Genomic DNA, 9,644 nt, shown 5'->3' with positions numbered 1-9,644 from the left:
TGTATCTTGCAATCATCATAAGAGCCACAAGGGTCAGTCCAACTACAAGATTGGCTCTGGATGGGAAAATGTCTGTGGGGGCTGACCTCAAATAGTGCGGGCAGTGTACATACCTGCAGGCATCCCTCGTTGATGGCATCACTATCTAATAGCTGAGACCAACACAAGAGTGAGGATATGCAGAAAAGAGAACCCTGGTACACTATTGGTGGGAATGTCAACTGGTGCAGCCATTATGGAAAACAGTATGGAGATTCCTCCAAAAATTAAACATAGAACTCCTAGGGGATCTGGGCAGCTCAGTCAGTTAAGATCTGACTTGACTTCAGGTCAAGTCATGATCTCCCCGCTCAGCGGAGTCTGTTCAGTATTTTCTCTCTCTCTCTCTCTCTCTCTCATCCCCTTCCCTCCCCCAAAATAAATAAATAAATCTTGTAAAAAAACTGAACTACCATAGGAACCAGCAATCCCACATCTGGGTGTTTATACAAAGGAATTGAAATCAAGATCTCAACCCCTGTGTTCACTGCGGCATTGTTCACAGTAGCAAGATAGGGAAACAACCAAAAGACCATCAACAGAAAGAAATCTTTTTTTTTAAGTTGTGTTTATTTAAGTCACATCTACACCCAATGTGGGGCTCGAACTCACCACCCCGCGATCAAGAGTCGCATACTGTTCTGACTGAGCCAGCCAGGTGCCCCCAAGAGTGAAGGAATTGTTAAATTTCAGTGGCAGGTTAGTGAAAATAAAGATGTTAGTTTAAATAGTAAAAGGAGACCTGGTTTAGAATGGCTGTGGATACCAGCAGGGGGCGCTTTCATGCCCCACCACTTACACCAATTACAGGTCCAACAGGAAAGGACTACTTTGCAAAAAAAAAAAAAAAAAGACTACTTTGCAAGGCAAACCGCTTTACTAGCCCAGCAGGAAGATAGGCTTCCCCACCCTGCTCCTCAACACTCCAGCCAAAGCAAAGCTACATTTCCAACCTCCAGTTTACTCCAATGCACTTTGTGTTTGTAACAGCCTTCCAAACTTCTTCCTTTCCTCTAGAAAAAAGTGCTCCTCTCCTTTGTTCAAGGACTTGCCTATGGTTTAGCTGTAGTTTGCTTGTCCCTGATTACAATTCTCTGCTATTCCTGAATAAGCCCATTTTTGCTGGTAAAATAACTGGTAGTTTTATTTTTTGAGGTTAACATGCCATACCAGTTCATGACTCTATAAATTCCATCCCTGGAGTCCTTGGAAGCCCATGGACTCCAGGTTAGGACACCCTAAGACATTATCGTCATCTGCATGAGGAAATTTATTACTGATACGGTTTTGAGTAAGAGCTGTACCCAAACACTGAAAAACTGAATAACGGTTATCAAAAGGAAATATCAAGGAATTAATAGAAAGGAGTTAGAGTCAAGGAAAATGTTTAAAGAAAGAATATAATTAACAAATGATTTTAAATTTATATTCAAGGGATGATATCTCTTTAGGAACTCAAATTAGAAGCCACAACCCAAGCAGCTTCTGTTACAGAAGCTGGTAGACAGAACTCGAGGAAGCAGACCAACTAAAGAGCTCTCAGAAGCAGTGGTTAACTGACTTGCCTGGGCCGCTTTGGTAGTTGATTTCTGCAAATATAAAGGGACATGTTCCTACCGGTCAGTTTCCGGTGCTTCCTAACTGGCTTTATTTCAGAGAAAGCTTAGAGCTTGTGGCTTAGCTCGTAGCTGAACGTATGGATGTCTGGATGCTTTGGGTTCACAATAATTTCTCTTCCACTTCAAAAGTAGAATATCACACTTATTTCAGAAACACTGGATTAACTGGTTAAAACTGGCAGTGACTGGGGTAGAACCACCTTATGGTGATATTATCAACAATTTAGATCAACATTAACACTTTATTATTTAAAAAACTACCTTCACATGAATTACTTCCTATGATTCTCAAAATTCCTCACTGAAGTCCTATAATATACTGTAAAATAGGATGCCTTGGAAAACTGTGGCTCTCTCTCTGAAACTGCCCCTCCACACATCAGCCCTCCTAGCTTCTCCCTGCTGCCTCTTGGGTCTTCAGTGGATCGCATGAACTTCTTAGGGAAGGCTATGGATATATGGCCAGGTGATGGCCATCTTAATTTTTCTCAGAGCCATCTTTCTTTTTTTTTTTTAAGATTTTATTTTATTTTATTGTCCGAGAGAGAGCGAGCACGCGCACATGCAGGGGGAGTGGCAGGCAGAGGGAGATGCAGGCTCCCCAGTGAGCAGGGAGCCCGATGTGGTACTTGATCCCAGGACCCGGGGACCATGACTTGAGCAGACACTTAACCAACTGAGCCACCCAGGCGTCCCTCAGAGTCATCTTTCAAGCCCTCCAAACCCAAGTGCCCAGAATTCCTGTCTTTTTACTCTCCTTCTTCGCCCAAAAATACTAGAGAGTAGTTGGATTTATGGAGTGTGATCTGAGACAACCTGTAGAGAGCAAAATGGACTCTCTCATGTCAAGTGGGACCCTGTTTCAAACAGGGGTCTGTGTCAAGCCATGACACGGTAGTTAAAGGTACCGCAGCTAGGAGATACTCCCTGGGACCACTGTCAGCTGACGCCCCAGAACTGATAAGGAGCAGAACCAGAGGAGTTCTGCAGGGGCCTAAAACCACTTGAATCCCTTTAGAAAGGGGGGGATTTGGGCATCAAACTGTCAGACTCTTCAGACCTGACCCTTCTGTGTCTGATCACTTAAAAAGGCAACTGCCCCCCAAGGTTCTTTCTCATTGATCTCCAGACAGACCCGAAATCCTTCCCTTCTTGAACATAAGAAGCAGTGAGTGCCCAGAGCTGACCCGGATCTGACCGAGGCCTTATCTCAACTGTGCACAGACTGACTTCAAGTCTGGTTCGTTAACTTACTACATCTTTCTGCTATCTGCTTTGTTCTGTGGTTTGTCTTCTGCCCTGCTCTGTGTACTGTGTAAGAAGCCAAGTTGATCACATGGTGAAATGTCATCGAATTTGGAATCCTGAACCTGTTTTATAATTGTGATTTAACTTTACTTTATGATTGACTAAAACTGACATTGTGGAAAGACACAACTAGTGTGAGCGCCTTCATAGCGTGTTCATGAAGTTGGTGTAGAGGGCAGGATTCCATGTCATTGACTCATCGTGTGTTAGAAAATTTAGTAGAATCAGAAAAGACTCCTAAAGTCTTGAATTGACTCTAAAGGAACTAAAAATAATAAATTGTGGAATAATTTATGTGAATATAGACTTTCCAGGCATCTCACTGAGAGTGAAATCCTAAGTTATGGGCACTGGCAGGTGAAACAGAGACCGGCTCTGTACAAGGAGAGGTTGGCAGCAGAAGCTCATCCAGGGCTTACCCCCTGCATGCAGGGCATGAGATGGAACTAGCCAAAGCTGAGACCAGGGGAGATTGCCTCAGAAAGGCACTTGGAAGGCTAAGAAAAATGAAAGCATTGGGCACATTGCAATGATACATGCCACTATTGACCAAATTAATCTATGACTTGGCAGAAAGATGTGAACAAAAATTGTGGAAAAATCTGTACAAATATCACAGGTATAAGTGGGAAATAGAGCTCTACATAGTTAAGAAATTGTATATAGCAGCTGCTAGGTTGCAAAAAAGGAAAAAAGATGTGGCTATTAGGTAAATGCCTAAAAAGGATGGTGAAAAGGGCCGACAGGCCTGATGCCATACTTTGTATAGAAGACCCATGGTACCCCATGGGGTTAGAAGTTAGAAAGAAGCTCACAACCAGGACCCTGGGAAATGTCATCATGGATCTGAAGGATCCTAAAAATGTACAGCCCTTAGTGTCCTGAGCGCCCATTGTAGAGGTTCCCATCTTACTGATGAAACCATCTTGCAGCTAGACCAGGACAGGCAAAGGGGCAAAGAGCTAGCTGATAAAGTAATAAGGAAGGCCAAATCAATGAATAATTTAAGTTTAAAAAAACAACACTCTCAGGACCCCAGGATCCCCAACCTGAGGTCCCAGGAGACTATGATAACCCCTGGGTGGGGGGATTATCACAGCAGACCTATGATTACAAGGAAGAAAAGATTAGATTATAGTAATGGACAAGGAAAACCTGTGGAAGTAGTGGAGGATAGAGAATACACTCGTGCTGAGCTTCAGAAGATTAGAACACATTTTTGTCAAAAACATATATCTGATGTAGACTGGTTGCTCCATGTAGGGAGCTCAGTCATTGTACAAATCTCTAGTAATATCCTATACTGGTGACATAATAATGACAAATAATGACAAGGAGCAATGAAGACAGGAAAAGGAAAAGTTAATACAGCATTTAAGGGAACAGGGATGGACTATTAACAATGAAAAAAACATCAGACCCAGACACTCATTGCAAATTTCTAGGAATTCAGTGGTCTTCTGAAGGAAGTTACCAGATAAAGGAATAGATAAAATACAAGCAATAGGACTGCCTAAAGATAAAGACTTATAGGACTTTTTGGGTCTTGGAGACAGCACATACCATGCTTCAGTGTAATTTTAAAACCCATATACGAAATAACTAGAAAAGCACAGATTTTGAATAGACAGACAACAACAGGTTTTAAATACATTAAAGGATTTCATTAAGACATTTCAAACGATCCAGCACCGGGAAAACCATTAAGAATAGAAATATCAATGAGTAGAGACTATGGTACACGGTTCCTGTGGACAAAGAAAGAACACAAGCCTAATTTTCTACCAGTAGCATTTTGGACGACAAAGTTTCCATATTCAGAACCTAAATATTCAATATTTGAAAAACATATATGATTGCTCTATGAAGCTTTAAGACATACAGAACTCCTAATGGGAAACCAAAAAATAATAGTGCAGAGTCATATACCTTTGCTCCATTGGATAAAACTGAGCCTGGAAGAATTGACAGGTATCCAGATTGATTTGAAATTACTAACGTGGAAATGGTATATCCAAGGAAGGGACACCTCTTTCCAGGGACAACCAGGACTCCTCACCGAGGAGATACACAATACTGAAACAGACTTGTGGGAGTTCATTCTGAGGGAAGGACAAATCCATATTCGAAACCTAGGGAAATGGGGCCCACCCTGCTCTAAAGGTCTATCAAATGCCTGGTTTACAGATGGGTCGGCCTCCGTAATCTCTGGAAAAACAGAATGAACCCCTGCAGCATTGAGACCCCAGGACAAGCTGATCCGCAGAGAGAAAGGTAAGAATCAATGGGCACAACATGCAGAATTAATTACAGTAGTATTGGCTGTAAGAAAAGCAATAAAAGAGAATCAAGCACCATATATATTTTTATTGACTCACGGGCAGTAGCAAATGGAATAGCCCTACGGTCAGGAAAACGGAAAAGAAATGATTTTAGGAGTGCCTGGGTGGCTTGGTTGGTTAGGCGTCAGACTCTTGGTTTCCACTCAGGCCATGATCTCAGGGTCATGGAATTGAGCCCTGCGTGGGGTTCTTTGCTTAGCCAGGAGTCTGCCTGAGATTCTCTCCCTCTCCATCTGCACCCCCATCAAATATAAGTAAATCTTTTTTTTTTTAGAAAGAAATTTTTCTGCCATTTAAAAATAAATGGCAAAGACTATGGTCAAGTGAATAATGGGAAGAATTAGACATAGCCTCAGAGAGAATGAAACATATGTTACACACGTGTCAGCACATAAAAGATAACACAGAGGTCTCAAAATACAATAATGAGGTTGATGCACTGACGAGAAATATTAAGGCAATAAAAACAAAAGAAGGGTTGAAATTAAAATTAAAAAGGGATAAGGACAGATGGAGACACACATTGCCACTAATAATATTAAACAGAGAGGGATAGAAAATGGGAGGGACCTCAAGTACCACCATTGAAATGAAAAAAGCAGGGAAATCGCTATCACAGAAATGAGGAACAACAGAAAGACTAATAACCCCACATACAATTATGGAAACACATAGAAAGGACATATAGGAACACATGCCTTAGATAAATGGTTCCCTGAAAGAAATCTTAAGGTCATTTGGCAGGAAATAAAAAGAGCATTCCAAGGATGCCTCCCATGTAAACAGATGACAGACAAATGCAGGTACACTGCACCAACAGACACAGACAAGCCCACCGCGTTTAATTTCACTATACAAATAAACTTCTGTGGGACCATTACGTCACAGCTATCAACAGAAATCTGCCACTAGCATGGTAGACGCAGATATACAGGAGTAGGGATAGCTATGGCTGCCTCTAGTCCTTCAGCTCATGCAACAGTTAGGAGCTCTAGAGTCACGGGCAGTTCACTTTGGAGCACCAGCAATAGAAGAACATGATCAGGGAACTCATTTTACAGCCACCTCAGTTGAAAAGCTCTGTGATCTATAGGACTTAAGATGGAATTACCATCTAGTTAACCACCCTACAGATGCTGGATATATAGAGAGATTCAACGGATCATTAGGAAGAGAATTACGATTGATAGAAAAGCAAGGAAGTTTTCAACAGGCCCTGGGTGTAGCTTACTTTTTGCTAAGTCAAAGAGACAGATTAGGAAAAGGTAGTCCTTGTAAGATGTTAGACACCCTATTAACTTATCTTCTTTCTTTTTGACTTGATTTACTTCTTAGTAGATGTGACTTTGAGTTGGAGTCCTTTGACTTAAATCCTTACTTGAGTTTGCTTGATTCAGTTTAATGTACCCATCTTGTTTGGATATGATGTGATTTTTATCTCATATGGTTTGAATTTTATTGATTTGGCTTTATTTCTATTAAAAACTTGATTAAATAACCTAAATATGCCTTTTGTTATGTTACCAAACTAGTACTGCGATCCTGCTTTAAGATATATTTGATTCCTGCATGGCCCTTACAGATTTTGCCATGAGGAGTGAAATGTAGAGGACAAAATGGAGTCTCTCCTGTCAGGTGGGACCCTGTGTGAAGCAGCGGCCTGTGTCAAGCCATGACAAGTAGTTAAAGGTACTGCAGCTAGGAGATATTCCCTGGGACCAGTGTCAGCTGACACCCCAGAACTGATGAGGATCAGAACCGGAGGGTCTACAGGGGCCTAAGAGTGATTCAGAAAGGGGAGGAATTGGCAGCACAATGTCAGACTCTTCAGACCTGACCCCTCTGTGTCTGACCACTTGAAAAGGCAACTGCCCCCGAAGTTCTGCCCCATTGACCTCCAAAGAGAACCTTCCTTCCCTGCTGGAACATAAGAAGAAGTGAGTGCCCAGAGCTGACCCAGACTGACCAAGGCATTATCTCAACTGTGTGCCCACAGACTGACTTCGAGTTTGGTTCGTTAACTTACTACATCCTTCTGTTATCTGCTTTGTTCTGCGGTTTGTCTTGTATCCTGCTCTGTGTGCTCATAAGAAGCCAAGTTTCATCACATGGTGAAATGTCATCAAGTTTGGAATCCTGAACCTGTTTTATACTTGTGATTTAACTTTGCTTTATGATTGACTAAAGCTGACATTGTGGAAAGACACAACTAACGTGAGCGCCTTCATAGCGTGCTCATGACACAATCCCCATTCGGTCTATCAGCATATGATTCCTTGTTATTCAAGGAATGCTTGACTTGAGCTGGGTTTTGAGATGCGCCAGAGTTTTTGTAAATCCCAATGTGTTTCTGTAAATACCAATATTTCTCTATCTAATCCTGTTGACATATTTCCCATTCAAAGAGAGAATCAAGAGACTATACGCCAAGATGCATTGCTACTAATATGCTTTGAAGAGAAGTTCTGGGTATAAAACAAACATTCTGACCAAAAAACAGAAAAGAAAAATTTGGTTCTACCCCCTGTGAAAGGTGAAAGAAAACAAAGTCACTTGTGGGGTATCTGACTGGCTCGGTTGGTAGAGCATGTGACTCTTGATCTTTGGGTCATGAGTTTGAGCCCCACATTGGGGGTAGAGTTTACTCCAAAATAAAAATAAAGGCACTTATGTCAAGGGGGTTTAAAATGGAGCAGGGAGGTCATTAAGGAGGTGGCCCTTATGCACATCCTCACTGGGTGGAGTCATGAATTTTGGACCGGGCCAAAAAGACTCTAAAGACTGCAGAACACCTGCAACTTAATACAGTAGCTCCTGGCCTTTGCATAGTGATTGCCTTAGCAACTAAATTTGTTTAAACAAATTTAGCTAAACAAATTTGGGGTGAGGATTAGTTTTCTGGCACCAATACCAATCAAAATTCTTTGTAAACAGTGTATAAAAGCTTTCCCCTTGGGGCGCCTGGGTGGATCATTCAGTTAAGGGTCTGCCTTTGGGTCCTGGGATGGAGGCCCAAGTCGGGATCCCTACTCAGTGGTTTGTATGCTTCTCCCTCTGCCCCTCACCCCCATTCAGACTGACTCTCTCTCTCTTAAATAAAGAAATAAAATCTTAAAAAAAAAAAAAAAGCATTCCTCTTTTCTGTCCAGAAACCCCTGTTCTTTGTTCTCTAGTGGGACACGATTTGGCTTGTGTAATCAATATGTACCAAAATACAATTCTTTTTTTTTTTTTGCCTTAGCAATTTTAATTTAGAAATTTATCCTACAGGCTTTTGTTCATGGGTACAAACGTTGTTCACACTATTTGCAACAGCAAAAGATTAGAAAATTTTAACTGCCATTTAACAGGAGACCGGATATACAAATTATGGTTCGACTGAACACCAGTCCCACCCCATGTACCGCTGGGGGCAGGAACCACGGGGCTGCTTTGTGCCTCCTGAACTGGGTCATCGGCCACCTTCATCAGCTGTCCAAAGCAATACTGTTTTACAATTTGGCAACTTGGTAGGTAAAAAAGGGCATAATCTTGTTTTAATTGTTATTTCCTTCATTGCTACTGCGGTTGACGTTTTTCATGTTTATTGCCCCTTGTACATTTTGAGTTCTGTAAAAAGTTCACAAAACGTGTTTACAACATTTTTTGGTTTTTTTTTATTTTCACTCTGATATTGTGAATACAAAGAGGAGTAAAACACTGTTATTCTAGGTGCTTTTATTACCTCTGTAATAAAAAGAGATTGAGAAAAGTAAAACAAACAAAAGTTTAAGAGCATCTATCTCCCGTATATTGGAGATATCCAGAAAAACTGAAAAGTGCCCCAAAATGGCTCAAGCCAGCACCTTGAATACCATCTTCAGCTAAGGACAAAAGAAAGACGTTGGAATGCGGGTGGGGAGGCCAATTATGGGAGGTTACCAGGAAAAGCCCAGCAAATAATGGTCAAGTTTTGTTAGGCATATTTAAGTCAGTGCCTTCCCCATTAATAAGAATTTCTTTCTTTTCTTTTTTTTACTGATAACACTTTCTTGTGATTTATAGATTTATCTTTCTCTTTCTGGTACTAAAGAGGGAGGCGCACTTAGAAAGGAAATTTCCTTTATAAATGTAAATGTTCCTTTAAAAAGCCTAACTTCCACTCTGGCTTCAGAGCTTCTCCTGTGTTTGTGGTTTCTTAAAAAATCACCAGCTCAAAATCATCCTTATGCCCAAGAGGTAACATTTGGAGTGCAAACTCTGCTACCCTTCTTGACTATCTCATAATAAGGTGGTCCAGTGAGAAACTCAACCAAGGTGGCTTAGCTAGAAGCAGCCTTTAAAGAAATGCATTGAT

General features: G+C 41.3%; 1 long non-coding RNA gene across 1 annotated transcript; it reads left to right on the top strand.

The window, feature by feature from the left end:
• Positions 1–2,619: 2,619 nt before the first annotated feature.
• LOC113910055 lies at positions 2,620–7,176 on the top strand. Its single transcript, XR_004820113.1, has 3 exons — positions 2,620–2,898; positions 5,154–5,240; positions 6,891–7,176. It is a non-coding gene; the product is annotated as an uncharacterized LOC113910055 (long non-coding RNA).
• Positions 7,177–9,644: the final 2,468 nt, after the last annotated feature.

This window comes from Zalophus californianus, chromosome 6 (genome assembly GCF_009762305.2).
Source record: "Zalophus californianus isolate mZalCal1 chromosome 6, mZalCal1.pri.v2, whole genome shotgun sequence".
In the NCBI taxonomy this organism is placed as follows: domain Eukaryota; kingdom Metazoa; phylum Chordata; class Mammalia; order Carnivora; family Otariidae; genus Zalophus; species Zalophus californianus.
Note: the sequence above shows the minus strand (reverse complement) of the source record. Positions and strands in the feature narration are given on the sequence as shown.